At 44.3% G+C, this 21,958-nt stretch overlaps 1 pseudogene; it reads right to left on the bottom strand.

Annotated features, from left to right (window-relative positions):
* The window catches only part of LOC150024710 (uncharacterized), a 41,567-nt pseudogene extending 35,342 nt beyond the window's left edge, over positions 1 to 6,225 (bottom strand).
* Positions 6,226 to 21,958: the final 15,733 nt, after the last annotated feature.

The raw sequence follows: 21,958 nt of genomic DNA, 5'->3' as shown, positions 1-21,958 counted from the left end.
CCTTTCCTTCAGTCGCGGCCTCGTTCACCTTGGCGGGTTGTGCACGCGACGGCGCTCTGGGCGTGCTGGTGCAACACTCGTGCGCTTCTTGCACACCTCGCCCTATGTTGCGATGTGCTCCATCGCGCGACGCCTGATTTCCGCAAAGGTTCGGGGGCGGATTCGGATGATTGATTCGCAGAATGGTCCAGGGCACATCCCCTTCCTGAACGCATAGATAATCATCGGCTCCTCCGTGGTGCCAACCTTCACCACCTGCGCCACGGAGCGGTTGATATACTCTTTCAAGGTCTCGCCTTGATACTGCTTCACATCAATTAGATCATACAACACCGGTGGGGGAGCCCGGTTCACAATGTACTGCTCCCGGAACAGCTGTGAGAGCTGCGCGAAGGAGGTTATGTGGCCGTCTGGAAGGCTGATAAACCAATCCATGGCCATTCCTGTTAACGTGCTCATGAAGAGCTTGCATCTCACGCTGTCAGAGCCACCAACTAACATCATCTGCGTGTGGAACGCAGTGAGGTGTGCCTCGGGGTCCTCCATCCCCGTGAACGTCACCTTCGGACCTGCGAACGTGTGAGGAATTACCGTCTCCATGATCGTCTGCGAGAACGGCATGGGAAACTCCCTAGGTGGCGTGTAACACTCCCAGGGTGATTGCGCAACCCGCGGCGCAAGTCCTCGTTCACGCGACATAACTCTTCGTTCCTCGCTTGGGACGCCGCGAGGTCCACCTGTATACGCTCCTGCTCTGCCTTTGACGCTGCCATCGCCTGCTGAAGGCCATGCATCATCTCCATGACCTGCTGCATGGTCATGTCGTCGCTCTCAGCGCGCGTTGAACTCTTCCTTGTTGTCCTCATTCTTTGCAATTTCTTGGAGAACTTTGAATTGTAAAGGTGATTCTTGAAAAATCTTTCGGTGAAAACCGAGCGAAAACACCAACGAACAGTAGAAACTTAAGGAAATTGGGAAACGAACGGTTAGAACTGAGCAAGACCGAAGAGAATCGGTAGAAACTGAGCCAAACTGGAAAACAATCGGTGAAACTGAGCAAAATCACGAACAAACGGTGGAACTGAGCAAAACTTGAAAGACGAACGGCTAAAACTTGAACGAGACTGAAACAATCGGTGAAACTTTGTGAAACTTCAAGACGAACGGTGAATCTTGCAAGATTCTTGAGAAACCTCCATAGAACTCGCTACTGAACCTCTAGCAACTTGCAGTGGGACAAACGTTTTATAACGGGCCCAACGGTGGGCGCCAAATGTTCCTGCCGATTGACCAGATTGTGCTTCATGCGTAGCTAAGACTTCGCGTATCAAGGAATCCTTCTTCTTTGTTCCAGATCACCACCCTTCGCCTAAACCTGCTGACGCCCAAAGCTGGCGATGCCCACACTTGGCGACGCCCATACCTGGCGACGCCCACACATGGCAACGCCCACACCTGGCGACGCCCACACCTGGCAACGCCCACACCTGGCGACGCCCTTCCCAGGCGACACCCACCTGGCGACGCCCATACCTGGCGACGCCCAAGGTGGTCAACACTTACTTTCCTCCTTGGAGCCCCTTGGTGCGTCCCATCGTATGTTTGACTTTGGTCAACGCCTGAGGACGGGTCGGTACACGACGGGTCGGTACATTTATCATTTGAAACCTCACAATCTTTAGGAATCCATTTCATAAAACCTCTGAGAACAGAATATTTCCTTATTTTGCATAACCTAACATAATGACCTCTTTTCATGCAATAAAAGCATGTAACAACCGGTTGTTTCGACTTAACAATCGGTTGTTTTACTGGCAGTTTTGAAATATTCTTCGAAAAATTATCTTGCTTGTTCTGTGGATTAAAACCTAATCCAGCTCTTCCAAAAACACAATTTTGAGATGCTAAGACATTCTCAAAGTTGGATTTTCCCTTTGAAAGCTTATCCACAGTTCTAACAAGATAATGTACTTTCTTTTCAAGATTTTCACAATTTTCACAAGCAAGAGAGTCACACACATGAGAAAAGTTTTTGCAATGTTTTTCAAACTCAAATAGTGATTTTTCAAGCTATTCTTCAAGTGTCTTAACCCTCTTTTCAAGCCAGTTGTTAAGCCCTTTCAAACAGTTGTTTGAGAGAACCAATCGGTTAGCTTCTTCATGAGTTTCTTGAAAAGCTTGAACAATTTACTATAATTTTCAGTACTTAGGGAAGCACATGAACTTACATTACTTGAGCTACATGACTCATCATCTCCTTCTGCAATCAAGCATATGTTTGCTTTTTCATCTTCACTTAATGAGGAACTTGATGAGGAGACTTCATTCTCATCTCAAGCAATATATGATCTTCTTGATTCTCCCTTTTTCTCCTTGTGGCTTGATTTCTTTTCATTGCTTTCTTTGTTTGGGCAATCAGCTTTAATGTGCCCTTGTTCACCACAACCTGTACCGTCCCATATCCGGGCGTTGACTAACTCAAAGTCAAAGTCAACGGCTGGAGAGTCAAGGTCAACGCAAGGCGTCGCCTAGGTGGAGAGACGCCCAGAGGAAGCGTCGCCAAGGCAAGGCGTCGCGTAGGTAAAGGCGTTGCCCAACCAGGGTGTCGCCAGATCAAACAGTGCTAAAGCAAGGCAATCACGGAGTGGTTCCCTGATACCCATGGGTAGGAAAGACCATGGAGGGAGCGACGCCGTGGGGAGGCCTCAGGTCCCGATAACCCGGGCAGTGAAAAAGAGAAGGAAAAGGTGGCTTCAAGGCCATAGTAATAGTACCAGTGTAGGGCAGCCCGACTCGTGAAGTGCTCCTGCCGCCCCAGAGACGCCTGTGGGACAGATACGACTCAAGAGGAAGATCACGCCCAGGGCAGCCGGGCGCAGGGGACAAGAGGAAGGCAGATACGCTCTCAAAGTAAGTGACTAGATAATTGGGGGCATGAGTTGGCACCCAAAAAGTCACCCCTAGCGCAGTAGCACTCCCAAGCAGGAGGACTCACACGCAGAAACGTCCCCAGATGGGCAGAAACGCCCCCAGATGGGGTCATGGCGTCGTGAGGACCTCCACGTGTACAACAGCCATGTCAGAATGGAAACACCCTTTAGTCAGGTGCCAGGTAATTAAAGTCATTCAATACAGTTTCCTTTTCGAGCATTTAGGTACTATAATGGCTCCCAAGCGTTTCAACGCCTTAAATGCGCTACGTTTCTAAATTAAATACGCTGATTGAGTGCGTTACATTTGTAATTAAAGGCGCTTTAAGGCGCTTTAATGCTTGGGTAGTTTAAATAGCGCGGAGAATGTTGGAAAGAGGGTTGGAACTTTTGGCAAATTTACCAGAGAACTCTCTAGTTGCTTGCTCGTGCTTCAAGGTGACGTACAAGCGATTGGGGAATATCTTTGCCTGAGGGAGAAAACACACACACATAGACACAGTTCTTTTTACCACCTTCAGAGTGCCATACGCGGTGCTCAGAGACGTAGGTGAACAGTTTTGGTGTTTCTTGCTGGCTGACTTGAGCGTCGGAGTGCAAACGGCCGCTAGGGCGCCTCTTTGTCCTCTTTTTTGCAGGAATCCACAGGTAACAAGTGGGAAGGAGTCCCTAGCTGACGGTTGAGGTCGCGCACGAAGACATCCCGGTCAACCGGACGGAACACAACCAAAGCAAGTATAATTGTTAGAATTGAAATCACTAGTTTTCTTGTTGCCATACCTTTCTTTGTTGGCTTCTTTGTTGCGATTTCTCTTCAATAATCTACTAAACTTCTTGGACAACAAACTAAGGTTTTCTTCTTCACTTTCATCACTTGACTCTTGCTTGCTTTTGTGCTTGGCAGCTTTCAACGCAATGCTTCTCACATGCTTGTCTTCACTTTCTTGAACATTGAGTTTATTCATTTCTAACTCATGTTCTCTAAGCTTACCAAACAATGAAGCCGTTGTCAAGGATGTCAAATCTTTTGATTCAGAAATTGATCTCACCTTAGGTTGCCATGATATATAAAGACACTTTAGGATCTTGATGTTTAGTTCTTCTTTATCAAAGGTTTTCCCAAGGCTCATAAGGTGGTTGATGATGTGGGTGAACCTCTTTTGTACTTCAGCGATTGGCTCACCCTTAAGCATTCTAAACATTTCATATTCCTGAATTAGAGTATGCTTTCTAGCTCTCTTCACATCGTTGGTTCCTTCATGAGTCACCTCCAAAGTGTCCCACATCTCCTTGGCCGATGAGCATTGAGAAATCCTGAAAAATTCATCTGAATTCAAGGCAAATGTTATGATGTTCTAAGCAATACAATCAAATTTGGCCTTCTTGTTTTCTGAATCAGTCCACTGAGACCAAGGTTTTTCAATGGAAGATCCATCTTTTTCAAATTTTGGAATAAAAGGACCATTTTCAATTGCATCCCAAATTTCCTTGTCAAGAGATTCAACAAAGATTTTCATTATAACTTTCCAGAATTGATAATTCAAACCACAGAATAGAGGTGGTCTGTTGATTGAAGCACCCTCTCCAAAAGGTAGTTTTTCAGCCATTTAAAAAAGGTTTTAGGATCAAACTTGAGTATTTTTCAAGTACCAAGCTCTTGATGCCAATTCTTAAAATGTATGGCTTTAAACTAGAAGGGGGGGGGGGGGGGGGGATGAATTATTTAAAGGGGGTTTTTCCAAACTTTTTAAGCTAGAATGAAATTATTTGCAAGAAACCAGATTAGGAATTCAATTAGGCAAGAAACAAAGCTCAAAACAGTAAAGCACCAGAAAAACAATCGGTTGTTTATACCAGTAAAAATAAGAACAACTGAAATTAAAGAGTTTAAGGAAGAAAGAGATGCACAAACAATTTATATTGGTTCGCTCTTAAACCAAGAGCTACATCCAGTTTCCCAGAAATCACTGGGGAATCCACTAGGTAATCAAAACTAGATTACATACACACACCACCAAAGATGTGACCTCAAGAAACACACTTCCTTTGGCTCAGCACACACACACCAAGAATGTTGATCTTGACAACCTCAAGAGCACACCCTTCTTGGCTTTACAACACCAGAATGTACAAAGTTTTCAGAACGAATTACACTTGTTACAGAATCAACTGAAATCAAAGCTCAAAGTGAAAACTCAAATGTTTGAAAACTATTTGTGAAAAACTCAAATCTGTTTTTCTTTCTTATTGTTTGTTATAAAACGTAAACAAACTATTTATAGAATTCAAAGAATGGTCAAAGCATTTAAAGCATGAGCGTATTCGGTTATAAAATCATTTAAAGCTCACTTAACTAACAAAACTTATTCTGTTAGAGTTTTCAAACAAACAATCGATTGAAAGAGCTAATAAATCATTTGTTTTGGTTTGACAGCAAGTCAACCAACCAAAACAGTTTTCAAACTTTTTCAAAAACACCTAAGTATAAAACAATCGGTTGTTTCGACAAAACAACAGGTTGTTTTTCACTTAGTTTGATCACTCTTGATTCTACATTTTCCTCCCTCTTATACTCCCTTTTTGGATAAGAGTTAGAGTATGAGTTTTCCCTACGAGTTGAAGTTTTCCTCAAATTTTGTTGTTCAACTTTGATACACAATTGAATTAAATTATTCAAGTCTTGGTAGGGCAAAAGTTCAACTCTATCTCTAATCTCAAGGTTAAGCCCACTTAAGAATCTTGCTATGGTGGTGGGTTCAGACTCCCTAATTGAGGCTCTCATCATGTATAATTCCATTTTCTGCCTATATTCCTTTACACTCATGATCTTTTGTTGGAGTCTTCGGAGCTTTTCCATTAACTCCCTATTATAATAGGAGGGAATATGGCGGCGTCTTAAGGCTCCCCTAAGATCATTCCAATATTCTATGGGAGGATCCTTATGAAGACGCCTATCTCTCTCAAGGGTCGTCCACCAATATATTGCATTACCTTGGAAACTTAGAGTGGTTAAGGGTACTTTTCTTTCCTCACTTACTCTATGGCAAGCAAACAATTGTTCTATTTTCATTTCCCAATCTAGATAAACTTCTAAGTTTTCTTTTCCATGGAAATAAGGTAGATCTACCCTAACCTCTCGTGGGCATTCTTTTCTTTTCTTTCTAGCTCTCCTACGGGGTGGTTGATAGTATTCATTAATTTTAAGACTTTGTTCCCAAAAAGACTCATTACCCCTAGAGCTAGATGCATGAGAACTCCTTTTGGATTTGGTGTAATCATCTCTTTCTTTAACCATTTTAAGCTCATCTTGTATTAAAGAAAATTGAGTATCCCTTTCTTTTAGAAGGGTCTCATGTTGCATTTGTCTTGCACCGTCTCGTCCCCGGGCGTTGACCAAAGGTCAAAGTCAACGTGTGGAAGGGCCTCTCGTGGGACCCAAGGAAGAAAGTCAACAGATTGACCGCCTGATGCATCGCCGGGTTAATGCGTCGCCAATAGGGAGCGTCGCCTTGCTAAGGCGTCGCCAGGTTAAAGCATCGCCAAGTAAAGGCGTCGCCGGGTTAAGGCGTCGCCAAGACAAAGCACCAAGCTAAGACATCGTAAGGAGGCTTCGGGCCTCAATAGTTCAGAACAGTAACAAAGAAAAGAGAAAGGTGACCTCAGGGCCATAAGTTCTAGTACCAGTAGGGGGTAACCTGACTCGTGAAGTATGCACACCACTGCTGGGAGACCCTGGGACAGATACGACCCATGAGAGGGCCACGACCAGGGGAGAACCACGTGCATGGTACAAGAGAAAGGTAGATACACCCCCAGGGCAAGTGACTTGACCTTGGGGCGCATGAGCTGGCGCCCAGAAAGTCACCCCACGCGCCAGATGCACTTCAAGGAAGGAGGACTCACACAATGGATTAACCCTAAGCTGGGTTACGGCGCTGTGAGGCCCTCCGCACAAACTAACGAACAAGTCAGAAGGACATGTGGCAATTGGCACGTGCTCATTAAATGTTTCAGTGAAAGTTTGCCAAGGTACGCGCTAATTCAGTTAAGATTCGAACGTTCCAAGGAATATTTTTATACGCTTTCAATGCGCTTTAACGCGTTTTAAATGCGAGAGGTGTATAAAAGGGGACCTTGGGACGTTAGAAAGGGATCCGAGTTTTGACCTAATTCTCGCAGTCTACACAGAACACAAACCCTAGTTGCTTTTGCTGCGCACCCACTGTGAGCACAAGGCAATTAGGGCAACCCAGTTTTAGTATTCCAGCACAGTTATTTTCGACCACCTTCAGAGGGTGTGTCACCTTTGATGTTTCTCGCTAGCTGACTTGATCGTCGGAGTGCAAACGGCCGCGAGGGCGCCCCTTTGTTCACTTCTTTTCAGGTATCACGGACAGAGCATAACGAAGGTGCCCTAGCTCGCGAGGACAAGCCACGCGCAAAGATGATCCCGGTCAACCGGCGGGAACATTTGGCACCCACCGTGGGGCCGATATAAAACATCAGTCCCACTACACAAGTTTTTCAGTTCCAGTTCTCAAAAGCCAGATAAGTTAAGAAGGTTTCCAGAAAGTCACAAAGATGAGAACTGCGCACTCCAGGAGTGAAGAGATGATCATGCAACAACTTGCAGGCATGATGCAAGGGCAGCATCGAAAGCGGAGCAAGAGCGCATGCAGGCGGATGTCGCAGCTTCTCAGGCGAGAAACGATGAGCTCCACCGTGCCAACGAGGAGTTACGCCGTGGATGGCGTGATGTAGATGAGCCTGAGACTGCCTCCCCACCTAGAGAATTCACAACACCATTCTCATAGGCGGTCCTGGAGATAGCGATCCCCAACACGTTCACGGGGCCCAAGGTAACCTTCACAGGGATGGAGGATCCTGAGGCGCACCTCACTGCGTTCCACACGCAGATGATGTTGGTTGGCGGTTCTGATGCCGTAAGGTGCAAGCTCTTTATGAGCACTTTGACTGGGATGGCTATGGATTGGTTCATCAGCCTCCCAGAGGGTCACATCACGTCTTTCACACAACTCTCACGACTATTTAGAGAGCAGTATTTAGCCAACAGGGCCCCAGCCCCAGTTTCATATGACCTTTTCGACGTGAAGCAATACCAAGGGGAAACCCAGAAATAGTACATAAGCCGCTTTGGGGCACAGGTGGTGAAGTTGGGTACAACAGACGAGCCCATGATCTTATACGCATTTGGGAAGGGGATGTGCCCTGGATCTTTTAGTAAATCGCTTAACCGCAGCCGCCCCAAAACCTTTGCTGAAGTAAGGCGTCGAGCGGTCGAACACATTGCCTCAGAGGGCGAGGCGTACGAGAAGTGCACGACTGCTGCACCTGCACGACCAAGAGCGCAGATACGCACACAACCCGCTAGGGTCCACGAAGCTGCCATAGAGAGAAGGAACCCAGACAGAAAACGCACGTACGAGACAAGGAGGACCCAGCCTAGGGGTCGGGCAGAAGGAAGGAGAGAGGGAAATAGACCACTAAGGCACAACTTTGTGGAAGAACTCAAAGACCTCATCATTGTGCCCAACATAGCTGACAGGTTGAGGCCATCAGTGAAGTCCGACAAGATACTGGGACCTCACAAGGAATCATGGTGCGAATTTCACGAAGCATTTGGGCACCATATTAACAACTGCTTGGCGCTGGGATATCAGTTGGATGAGCTTGTGAAAAAAGGTTTCTTGAAGGATTATCTCGCTGGATGCACTGTGACCCCAGACGTGGCAACGCCAGAGGAAGGTCAAGCGCACGAAGTCCCAACTCATGGAGAAGTATACACCATCTCTGGTGATTTTTCCGGGGCAGGACCCACTCCCTCTCAACGAAAGAAATACGTAAGGTCAGTAAATTTGGTTGCAGAAGAATTTTCGGACGACCCGTGGGAGTCAGACCTCGTTTTCACAAGAGCTGGCCTGCGGGATGTCGTCCCACATGACAATGACCCGGTGGTCATTTCGGTAGTCACAACGGGAAGAAAGGTACATAGGGTCCTCGTCGACCAAGGTAGTTCTGCAGATGTCATGTTTTGGTCGACCTTTAACAAGCTACAATTGTCCCCTGATCTGTTGAGACTCTATACGGGGTGCTTGTATGGATTTGCAGATAACCCAGTAGAGGTGCGTGGCTACTTGGAGCTGAGGACGACGTTCACTGATGGAGTGGCATCACGCACCAAGGGCATTCGATACTTGGTGGTTAACGCCAACTCAGCTTACAACATTCTGTTAGGCAGACCCGCCTTGAACAGACTAAGGGCGGTGTCCTCCACACACCACATGAAGATGAAGTTAAGACCTTAGCGGCAAGGTGATAGTCATCAAGTCAGACCAAGAAGAAGCCTGAAAGTTCTACGAGAATAGTTTAAAAACAAAGAGAGGCATAGTCATGGTGATTGAGCGACCACCTGTCTCAGATTCACCTACAGAATAAGAATCATTGGGAGAGGCGACGCCTACAGAGTCCACGCCAGTCGAAGCCGCTTTAGTGGCGACGCCTATAGAAGACGCACATACGGAAGGAAAGAACGGCGAGGCCTCGCCGATGGAAGGAGCACACGGAAGTACCAAGAATTGTATGGGCTTACCACACCACGCCTCAATCCTCCACCATGGAGACGCTCTTCGGCTTAGTATATGGATCGGACGCCACGGTCCAAGTGGAGATCCGCGAGAGCTCGCCCCATTTCCTGGGTTTCGTGGCGGAAGAGTCCAATGAAGAAATGAGGGTGAACCTGGACCTGACAGACGAAGCTAGAGAAGAAGCGAAAATCAAGGTTGAAGTTGCGAAAAGAAGAGTGGAGCGCCAGTACAAGCTCTAAGGCGAAGCCGCGACAATTCTAGGTTGGTGAGTCGGTCATAAGGAAGGCTCACCCTTACGAGTTGGAAAACAAGTTGTCTCCAAAGGGAACGGTTCATATAAGTTAGAGACTCTAGAAGGAGGCCCCATCTCACGTAGCTGGAATGCGGCGAATTTAAAGTTTTATTTCAGTTGATGTTATTCCAGTTGAAGTTTGTAAAGGGGACACTCTTTTTCCCTCCTGGGGTTTTTAATGAGGTGACCCGAATAAAGAAAAGAGAAGTTTAAAATATTTTTGCTCTAGTTTTTCCCTTATTCGAATGTAAGATCAAAGGTTAAAGAAACAAAGACGAAAACTTGAAGCGCCACCAAGATGAGGCGTCGCCAAGATCAGTCGTCGCCTAGATGAGGCGTCACCAAAACAAGTCGTCGCCAAGATAAGGTGTCGCCAAGACAAGGCACTGCCAAGAGGAGGCGTCGCCAAAACAAATTGATGTGAATGTAACTACAAGAACACATGATTCTTGACATTCTTAGGAACAACTTGAGCTGGATTTAAAAGGCACTCTACTTTAGAATTGGATCAATGTTCTAAATTCAAGAACTCACCAAAACTAAGCACCAACCAAGACTCATATTGAAGTCCATGTATTGTCAAATTGAATCAAAACAAAAGGAAAGAAGAACAAGAATTAAAACTGGACAGAATTTAAATGATAGCTACTGAACCAAAACAGAATTAAGAACACAATGCTGGAAACACAAAATAAACGGTAGAAAAAGAAGTAAACTCTAGGAATCAAAACTACCGAATGGAAAATTGAAGAAAAGGGAAGAAGAACACTTATAGAATAAGATGCTTGCTGGATTTTGAGAATTGGAAGAAGCCATTCACGCCACTTGGAACCTTGAACCAAGATAAGTGATGGAGTGCCACCACTTGAAGCTCACCATAGCTCACAAGATAAGGCAAAGAAGAGTAAGACTCAAAACTCACAAATTCTCTCCCAAATTGAGTATAGTCTCTCTACTATAAAATTCCAATCTCCATTGTACAAGCTAAGCACCTTTATTTATAGCCTAGAGGTGCTGAAAATGCAAGCTAAATGGCACACAAATGCAATGAAATTCGGTTTGGCACCCCCTAGGCTCCTATCTACACTCCCCACTAGACTCCCTTACTACTTACACCTTTTTATTACATTCACACCCCTATTCTATAAAAGAAATAAGAAGAGCCATTTTATTATACTCTTGTCCCAAAGCTCTTGCCATGCTCCTAGTAATTCGTTGGGCTTGGGCCCCTTGTTGGGCTTGGACCCCTTGATGGGCTTGGGCCCCTTGTTGGGCTTGGTCTTCATGGCCTAGAGCATCCTCTACTTGGTTTCCATCATGCTCCCCGGGTTGGAGAGAATTCGTCCACGAATTTGGGAAACCTGCAGCAAAAGGAGTGAGATCAGTAACATTGAAAGAATTACTACCAAGATAAGTAGAGGGCATATCTAACTCATAGGCATTATCATTAATCCTCTTGATGACTTGGAAAGGGCCATCACCACGAGGCATAAGTTTGGACTTCCTTAGAGAAGGAAATCTATCCTTTCTCAAATGAAGCCAAACCCAATCACCGAGCTCAAAGATTAATGCCTTTCTCCTTTGGTTGGCAGTGTCAGCATACTTACCAACTTTCTTCTCAATTTGTAACTTGATGCGGTTATGCAAATCTTTAACAAAAGATGCCTTTTCAAAACCGTCTTTGCATAGAACCTCATCAAGGACAGGAATGGGAAGAAGATCTAGAGGTGTGAGGGGATTAAACCCATAAACAACCTCAAAAGGAGAATGGTTAGTGGTGGAATTCACTACTCTATTATAGGCAAATTCAACATGAGGTAGTAAATCCTCCCAAGCCCTTGGATTCCCGGAAATAAAGCATCTTAATAATTGACCCAAAGTTCTATTAACCACTTCGGTTTGACCATCAGTTTGGGGGTGGCAGGTAGTAGAAAACAGAAGTTTGGTGCCAAGTTTCCCCCATAAGGTCCGCCAAAAGTGACTTAAGAACTTAGAATCCCTATCAGATACTATACTTCTAGGAAGTCCATGCAAACGAACAACTTCCTTGAAGAAAAGATTTGCAATATGGCATGCATCATCCACTTTGTGGCATGGAATAAAATGAGCCATTTTAGAAAAACGGTCCACTACCACAAAGATGGAATCCTTACCCTTCGATGTCTTGGGTAGTCCTAAGATAAAATCCATAGAAATATCAACCCAAGGCATTGTAGGGATAGGAAGAGGGGTATATAAACCATGGGGTTGGACCTTAGATTTAGCCTTCCTACATGCTATACATCTATCACAGAAGGTATGTACGGATTTGCGCATGTGAGGCCAAAAGAAATGTTCATGCAATGTTTCTAAGGTCTTAGCTACCCCAAAATGTCCCATAAGCCCACCCTCATGAGCCTCTCTAACAAGAGATTGTCTAATAGATCCTTGGGGAACACAAAGTCTTTTTCCTTTGAAAAGAAAACCATTATGTAAGAAAAAGTCTTTATGACCTCCCTTGGAACACTCTTGATAGATTAGAGAGAAATCTAAGTCATCATGATAAAGTTCCTTTATGTGATCAAAACCTAAATATTGAACATTTAAAACATTTAACAAGGTATATCTTCGTGAAAGAGCATCGGCCACTACATTAATTTTACCTTGTTTATGTTTGATCACATAAGGAAATTGCTCAATAAACTCCACCCACTTAGCATGTCTCTTATTAAGCTTGCTTTGGCTTTTCAAATATTTAAGGGACTCATGATCACTATGAATCACAAATTCCTTTGGAAAAAGATAATGTTGCCAATTTTGCAAAGCTCTAACAAGAGCATAAAGTTCTTTATCATAAGTGGAGTAATTGAGATGACTCCCTTTGAGTTTCTCACTAAAATAAGCGATGGGGTGTCCTTCTTGAAGGAGGACGGCCCCAATGCCTATATTAGAGGCATCACACTCTATTTCAAATGTCTTAGCAAAGTTAGGAAGGGCTAGAATGGGGGCTTTAGTTAATTTATCCTTCAAAGTTTGAAAAGCGTTTTCTTGCTCTTGTCCCCACTTAAAAACCACATCCTTCTTTACTATGGCATTTAAAGGTGCGGCAATTGTACTAAAGTCTTTCACAAACCGCCTATAAAAACTAGCAAGGCCATGAAAGCTTCGTACTTCGTTGACATTGGTGGGTGTAGGCCAATGTTGAATTGCTGCAACTTTTGTTTGATCTACATGCACCCCTTTATGACTAACCACAAACCCTAGGAAGTCTATATGATCTAATGCAAAGAAACATTTAGCATGGTTAGCATACAACTTCTCCTTCCTAAGGGTTTCTAGAACTTGTCTAACATGTGACTCATGATCTTCTAAGGACAAGCTATATATAAGAATATCATCAAAGTAAACCACAACAAACTTGCCAATGAATGCTCTTAAAACATGATGCATGAGTCGCATGAAGGTACTAGGAGCATTAGTCAAGCCAAAAGGCATGACCAACCACTCATATAAACCAAATTTGGTCTTAAAAGCGGTTTTCCATTCATCACCATGTTTAATTCGAATTTGATTGTAACCACTCTTAAGATCAATTTTGGAAAATATTTTAGACCCATGTAATTCATCCAACAAGTCATCTAACCTAGGAATGGGATGCCTATATTTGATGGTGATGTTATTTATAGCGCGACAATCCGTACACATCCTCCATGTCCCATCCTTTTTAGGGACAAGTATGACAGGCATAGCACATGGGCTCATGCTATCTTGTACCCACCCCTTAGCTAATAAATCCTCAACTTGTCTTTGAATTTCTTTGGTCTCTTGGGGATTGGTCCTATATGCAGGGCGATTTGGTAAAGAAACCCCGGGCATGAAGTCTATTTGGTGTTCAATCCCTCTTAGAGGTGGTAAGCCTTTAGGAGGATCTTGAAACACATCTTCATATTCCTTTACCAAATGGTCCAAACATGTGGGACTATCCTTAGCCGACTCATATTCAATAGGTCTAGGAATAGCTAAAAAAATAGGCTTGTGAGTAACTATTACCTTTTGAACTTGTTGGGAAGATATGAGAAGGCTTCTCTTGGAATTTTTAATTTCTTTTTCTTTCTCTCTCTTTTCTCTCATTTTGACTTGGTCCTCATGTACCTCCTTTGGAGAGAGAGACTTGAGAATGACTTTGTGTCCATGGAAGTTAAAAGAAATTTTGTTGGTAAAGCCATCATGAAAAATTTTTCTATCAAATTGCCATGGCCTACCTAAAAGGATATGAGTAGCTTCCATTGGAACAACATCACACAAGACCTCATCTTTATATTTGCCAATGGAAAATGTAATGAGGACTTGTTTGTTCACCACTATCTCACCCACCTCACTCAACCATTGTAACTTGTAGGGCTTGGCATGAGAGATGGTAGGCAATCCAAGTTTGTCTACCACTCTTGTGCTTGCCACATTTGCACAACTCCCCCCATCCACAATCAAAGAGCAAACTCTATCATTAATAAGACACCTTGAATGAAAAATATTTTCTCTTTGAGTTTCATCAAAAGGTTTTAACACTTGTCCAAGCATGCGCCTTATTACTAATAGGTCACCCTCATGTGGGCTTTCACTTTCACTCTCACTTGGGGATCTAGAAGGTGAGGAATGTCTAGAAGATTCGGACCCATGCTCACTACTATCTACCCCATCATGCATATACATAGTTCGTTTAGTAGGGCAATTAGAAGCAATATGTCCATAGCTTAAACATTTAAAACACTTCTTACTAGACGATTTTTGTGGTGATTTAGGCCTAGCATTGGAAGTGGAAGGCTTAGACTCTCTAGGTTTGAAAGTAGAGTCCTTAGAAGGGATGTTTGAAAAAGAGTTTTTATTTTTCCAAGAAGAGTGGTAGTAGTTATCTTTAGAAGAATTTTTGAAAGCATTTTTCCTTGCAAGTTGATTTTCAATTTTGCTAGCAAGGTGCACCACATTTTCCAAAGAAGAATATTCTTGTAACTCTACCACGTCTTGAATATCCCTTCGAAGTCCACTCACAAACCTAGCTATCTTAGCCTCCTCACTCTCATCCATATTAACTCGAATTAAAAGCGTGTCTAGTTGTTTAAAGTAATCATCCACACTTAGCGCGCCTTGATGAAACCGTTGGAGTTTCAACATAAGGTCTTTCCTAAAGTGTGGGGGTACGAATCTAGCGCGTAAACATGCTTTCAAATCGTTCCAAGAGACCACGGGCGGCCTCTTGTGTAGGTCAATGTCCATGAGGTATTGATGCCACCATTGCATGGCATAGTCCAAAAATTCTAAAGAAGCTAACTTAACCCTATGCTCATCCCTAACCCCATTTACATCAAAAATTTGGTCCACCTTAGCCTCCCATCCTAAGTATACATTGGGATCACTATCACCACTAAAACTAGGAAGTTTTACATTTGGAGAACAAGGGCCAGCCACATGTTGGCGCCTCTCTTCATGGTGATGATGTCTTGGCCTTGGATTGTCTTCATAATAACCATGGGAGTGCCTTGAAGAATGCCGACTAGGAGGAGGAGTTCTTTTCTCACGGTTTTGATGCATTTCCTCTCGGTTTAACTCCAAACTTTGGAGCCGTGCTTCCATCTTCCTTATCACCTCAAGATAGTGAGCATTGGATTGCTTGGCATTCTTTAAGTCCTCATAAAGGGCTGCCTTTTGTGGTGAGCACGGTTTGGAGGACTCTCCACTAGAGAAATGAGCCATGAGCAGAAAATACACAAAAACAGAAAACAAAACAGTGAAAGAAACTTGTTAAACAATTAAAAACAGTGAGATATAGGTTGCTGGAAAAATGCCCAAGAAAGCACTCAAACCACTCCAAGAAAAAATTCTGTCCTCAACCAAGCCTTGCTTGTGAAATGGAGTAGCTTCAAGTGAAATATGTTACAGCAAACCAACTTACTTAAGAACAAGTCTCCACACAACTTTTAAGAAGAACAAAAAGACAAGCAAGAAAAAGGTGTAAACAATAAAAGCTAAACCAAAAACAGAGAGTAATGTATGACAAACTAGAAAGAATATGAATGAAAGACAATCAAGAAAAATAAGGAACTCAATGAATAAAGAAGGCACACAAAAAGAGTCCTAAAGAAAAGTGCTAGAGTAGATTAAAGAAAACAGAAAACAGCTACTGGAAATGTATTGTTTTTTTTTTTAAAGCAAACTGTGCTATGTTTACAGATTTAACTGTACCGATTGAAAGCGAACTGGACTGTGAAAAATTAACCACAGAAACTTCAATGTCTTAACTCAAAAATGGCACTGGAATGAGGTAAAAACAGTAAGCCAATTGAGAGAAATAATTTTTTCAAAATTGCTGCCCAATTACCGTATTCTTTTCGGCAGTATTGTACACTTTTCGTATTTTATTTATCATTTTTTGTGTACTTGGAATTTTTGAGTGATTCTTTTTTCTATGCTTTTGTAACACTTTGAAGTATGTAAATCCAAATTTTCACAAATTTTCAGTGAGCCAATTAATTGCAGTAAATTGAAAACAGTAGCACGTTTGTAAGAAAACAGAGTATCCTATTCAGAAAAGAAAAACAGTAAGATGAACTAGCAAAGACATAATGGAATTTGTGTAAAAGAACTTGTATAGAATGAAGATACAAGCATGAACTCAAATCTAAAAATGAAAATGCACAAAGGATCAAGCAATAAACTAAAAAACAGAAAGTAATACCAAAGCAAGAAACAATCAAAGCAATAAAAGTACTACAAGAAGTAATGACAATTATGGAATAACATGACTAAGACAAAACTTGACATGATTACAAAATTAAAAGACATATAACAAGGTATAACCACAAGTGAAAGGAAGCTTAAGGTCAGCTCTAGGAAGGAGAATGCCATTCCAAAAGAGCAGCCATACTCATATGAACAATGAGTGCTAGAGTCCTTTTCACAAACACATGGTGTAACAAAAGAAAACAGCAAGAAAACTCAAAATAAATCCTAAAACAGAATGGTAAACAACTTGAATTAAAGAGCTCTTGAAAGTAAAGTGCAATACAACTCAAGAATTAAGCAAAAACAAGCCTAGACTCTAGATACCACATGATGTGAATGTAACTACAAGAACACATGATTCTTGACATTCTTAGGAACAACTTGAGCTGGATTTAAAAGGCACTCTACTTTAGAATTGGATCAATGTTCTAAATTCAAGAACTCACCAAAACTAAGCACCAACCAAGACTCATATTGAAGTCCATGTATTGTCAAATTGAATCAAAACAAAAGGAAAGAAGAACAAGAATTAAAACTGGACAGAATTTAAATGATAGCTACTGAACCAAAACAGAATTAAGAACACAATGCTGGAAACACAAAATAAACGGTAGAAAAAGAAGTAAACTCTAGGAATCAAAACTACCGAATGGAAAATTGAAGAAAAGGGAAGAAGAACACTTATAGAATAAGATGCTTGCTGGATTTTGAGAATTGGAAGAAGCCATTCACGCCACTTGGAACCTTGAACCAAGATAAGTGATGGAGTGCCACCACTTGAAGCTCACCATAGCTCACAAGATAAGGCAAAGAAGAGGAAGACTCAAAACTCACAAATTCTCTCCCAAATTGAGTATAGTCTCTCTACTATAAAATTCCAATCTCCATTGTACAAGCTAAGCACCTTTATTTATAGCCTAGAGGTGCTGAAAATGCAAGCTAAATGGCACACAAATGCAATGAAATTCGGTTTGGCACCCCCTAGGCTCCTATCTACACTCCCCACTAGACTCCCTTACTACTTACACCTTTTTATTACATTCACACCCCTATTCTATAAAAGAAATAAGAAGAGCCATTTTATTATACTCTTGTCCCAAAGCTCTTGCCATGCTCCTAGTAATTCGTTGGGCTTGGGCCCCTTGTTGGGCTTGGACCCCTTGATGGGCTTGGGCCCCTTGTTGGGCTTGGTCTTCATGGCCTAGAGCATCCTCTACTTGGTTTCCATCACAAATCGTCGCCAAGATAGGGTGTCGCCAAGATGAGGCGCTGCCAAGATAACGCGTCGCCCATATAAGGCGTTGCCAAGATAAGGTGTCGCCAAGAAGAAGCGTCGCTAAGATAGCGATGCCAGGATAAGGTGTTACTAGAACAGGGCGTCGCCAGCACAAGGCGTCGCTGCCAGATACACAAGCAAAAGTCAAGTTCAGAGCAAGATAATAGGTATGTCTAGTATAAGTTAAAATTCGGGAGCCTAGTCCTTGATCAGGGGTAAGGGAATTCCTTCGGGACGCCCCCTCCTCAAGTATGAACAACTAGCCCCGGTGTCGGATATCAATATAAGTTAAAATCGGGGAGCCTAGTCCTTGATCAGGGGTAAAGGGATTCCTTCGGGACGCCCCCTCCTCAAGTATGAACAACTAGCCCCGGTGCCGGATATCAGTATAAGTTAAAATCCGGGAGCCTAGTCCTTGATCAGGGGTAAAGGGATTCCTTCGGGACGCCCCCTCCTCAAGTATGAACAACTAGCCCCGGTGCCGGATATCAGTATAAGTTAAAATCCGGGAGCCTAGTCCTTAATCAGGGGTTAAGGGATTCCTTCGGGACGCCCCCTCCTCAAGTATGAACAACTAGCCCCGGTGCCGGGTATCAGTATAAGTTAAAATCCGGGAGCCTAGTCCTTAATCAGGGGTTAAGGGATTCCTTCGGGATGCCCCCTCCTCAAGTATGAACAACTAGCCCCGGTGCCAGATATCAGTATAAGTTGAAATCCGATAGCCTAGTCCTTGATCAGGGGTTAAGGGATTCCTTCGGGACGCCCCCTCCTCAGGTATGACTAGATGGCCCCGGTATCAGACGATAGATGCAAGCTAAAATTTGGGTGCCTAGTCCCTGAGCAGGGGTCAAAGGATTCCTTTGGGACGCCCCCCCTCAGGTAGGAACAGCTAGCCCTAGCGTCTGATGTTTAGAACGTTACACCTTGGTGTTTTAGACCTCTCCATGGGCGTGGGCACCCGAGCGCGACTCCTGTCCCAAATTATTTAGACACACTGAGGACACCCAGAGTAGGTCCCTCCTTGAGTGTAGACACCCAGCACAGGTGAGATGAGTCCTCCTCGCCCTCGAGCAACGTTGAGGCACCAGAGAGGAACAGATATAGTCCTCCCTCGCCTTTGAGCGATGTTGAGGCCCTAGTACAGACTGAATCCCTCCTTGCCTTTGGGCAATGACGAGGCAGGCGACGCCTTCATAAGAAAGATTCATCGCAGATGGAAAGGCCAAGCAGAATTTTGAGTGAAAGGATCAGGAGAAGGGTATACATCGCGACTCAAAGGCGGAAGGTAAGAGAAAAGATTACGCGCTACCTACAAGGTTAGAAGACAAGGCGATGAAGCATGCATTGAAAGTAAGTACCAGCTACGCCTTTGGTATGGTAAAGAAAGCAAGAACAGATGAAAGAGCAAGAGAAGTTAAAAGTATACAAGCGTCTGTAAAGATAAATTTCGAATGGCATGTAAATAGACATAGTTAAGCATCAGAATTACAAGTAAGTTCAAATATAGATGCAAATTTACAAGAAGAAAGATGGAGATCTGTCAAATGGCCGTTCACTCCCCAAGGTCAAGAGGCACGACCTTCCCATCAACAATGTGGTTAAAAGGGTTGTAGTTGGAGGTATCAATTCCTGGATTTTCACAGGCGGCTTGAGCTAGGGCCTCCTGGAATCCCTCTGCAAAGGTGTCAGGCATATTATCAATAAGTTTCTTTCTGGCTTCCTCCAGTCTTTCAATGGTGGAGTCCCGAGTCTCCTTCTCCTCAATAAGCTCCTTGTTGGCCCGCTCCAGCTCTTCGATTGTGGAGTCTCCGGAAGCTAACTGCTTCTCGAGAACTTCCTTCTCCACCTGGAGCTTGTCCAGTTCAGCTTGGAACTTACCATGCTCAGATTGGAGAAGATTGAGCGCTTCCATTTTTGCAGTTAGCTCCCCTTCGGCCTTCTCCAGCATTTGCTTCTGCTGGGCCTCAAAAGCCCGCATCGCCACTTCAAGAGCAGGGATTTTGGATTTGAGGGATGCCACCTGAGCAAGGAGCTCTGCGCCAGCTTGCCCTGCGTCGTGTAGACGTTTGTAGGCTTCTGCGTTAAGTTCCCTAGCACTTCTCAGAGAGGCCTTATAGACTTCTTCTTGGCATGCCCAGCCTTGGGATAGGCTCTCCTTCTCCTCTTTCAGGGTAGCCACTTCCTGTTGAAGGGCTTGGAGAGCGCTTTTCTCTTTAGTTTTGGCCCTGGCCTGAGCGTGCCAGTCAAGGGCAATGGCCAAGAATGCCCCCAAATAATAAGGCATGCCTTCGCTTCTTTCGCTGGGGGAGCCTCCCGGCGATAACCCCCCATTGAACCCCCTCATCAGTTGAATAATTGGAGGCGGAATAGCAATGATTTCCGGGCCGGCGAGGGCAGATGCAGAAGTAGCAGGCGCCTCAGTTGGTGGTGAAGGCGGCGACGGCTCAGTTCTGCCGCCCCTTTCTTGGACTGTTGGCGGTGGCAGTGGGGATGTGGCACAAGGTGGACTATCCCTAAAAGATCCACCACCATGGGGGGAAGTGGTTAGTGGGGTGAAGGCCCTAGCAACCCTCGTCCTCTTGAAGACTAGCCCTTCACCGGAGTCTTCATCATCGAACGGTATCTCCAACACCCTTTTTCCTTTGTCTCGGGGGGCTGGAGCAGGGGATGAAGCCACAGCTAGGGGAATTGCGGCGATGGGCGGAGGCGAGTTTGGTGTTAGCAACGTATAGGGACTTTGTGGTGGTGAATATGGGCCTAGTGGGGTTTCGGAAGAGGTCGGTGTTTGAAAGGTCGATGGAGGAGGAAGATTTGGTTCGGAGGTGGGAGTATTGGAGACACCAGCCTTTGTGGGCGTCACAGCGGGACGTGCTCTCAAGGACCTGGCCAGCTCCGTCCTTGTTGCAGAATCCATCACTGATGCTACACCAGATAAATCAGAGAACAGAGATTAGAGCCAATGCCAAGTCAAGCAGGAAGCATCAGACACACAGCTAAACACAGAAATTTGGAGTTAGGACTTGAGCTCAAGATCAATTACAGAGTGTCAACTCCGCCACTGGCGCAGATTTGCAGATCAACAATACATGCAGATAAATGAAAATTAAAGTAGATAAACAGGACACTCAGCAATGAAGGAAGCATGTTGAGAAGACAAGCATCATACGCATGGACCGGTGAAAGCACAGTTAAAAGAGGAAAGAACAAAGAGGAGCAAGGAGCGATTCTCCCTACCAAAGTATGAGGAGAAGGTGTGCACGTTGAACTCGCAAGCTATGAGTTTCAGCGTATCAAAGACAATCTTCAGGCCAGCCAAGGCCTCACACACCTCCCTATCAGCGGAGGACAGCTCGTCCAAAGCTTTGGGTTTGAGCAGCTTGGGTTTCTCCACCCAATACAAAGGAAAGCCATCCAAGGCAGTGGGATCGTGTTTGGCGCAACACACCCTGAAGAACTTGCCTTTCCAGCCTTTATATGAGTTCTAAAAGAGGGAAAGGAGGATTCTGCTGGCGACCCCGGAAAAGCTCACCCAGAGGCTTTTCCCTTGTTTCTTCACTTCGAAGAAATAAAGAAAGACGTCTACGGAGGGTAGGATGCCCAAGTGCCCACATAGAATTTGGAAAGCCTGGACGAATGCCCAGCTATTGGGGTGTAACTGGGCGGGGGCTGTATTGATCTCAGTAAGTAACTCCCTCTCAAAGGGCGTAAAGGGAAGGCGCACACCAACGCGCTTGAAGACTGTTTGGTACATAAAAAAGAAGGGCTTCCCCCCCTGGACCTATCGTCCACACAAACAGGTTCCCCGGGGGTGCCTTGACGGATGGAGATGTGAGCATCGTGGGTACGGCAGAAGGCATTGAAGTTGTATAGGAGCGGATCACCCCGATGGTCCTCCACGTCTTTGATGGTGGTTAAAGTAGTGCACTCGTTCAGGAGTTCATCAGAAGCCCATGAATAGAGGGCCTTATAATCGACCCTTGGAGGAGGATTGGGCGTTATCTTTGTACGTGCCATAGATGGATGAAAAAACTGAAGAAGAAGGAAAAAAAAAGCAAAGGCTCAGTGAAGGAGGTTTTGAAGAAGCCAATGCGACGAAACC

This window comes from Phaseolus vulgaris, chromosome 10 (genome assembly GCF_051622355.1).
Source record: "Phaseolus vulgaris cultivar YP4 chromosome 10, ASM5162235v1, whole genome shotgun sequence".
Classification (NCBI taxonomy): domain Eukaryota; kingdom Viridiplantae; phylum Streptophyta; class Magnoliopsida; order Fabales; family Fabaceae; genus Phaseolus; species Phaseolus vulgaris.
Note: the sequence above shows the minus strand (reverse complement) of the source record. Positions and strands in the feature narration are given on the sequence as shown.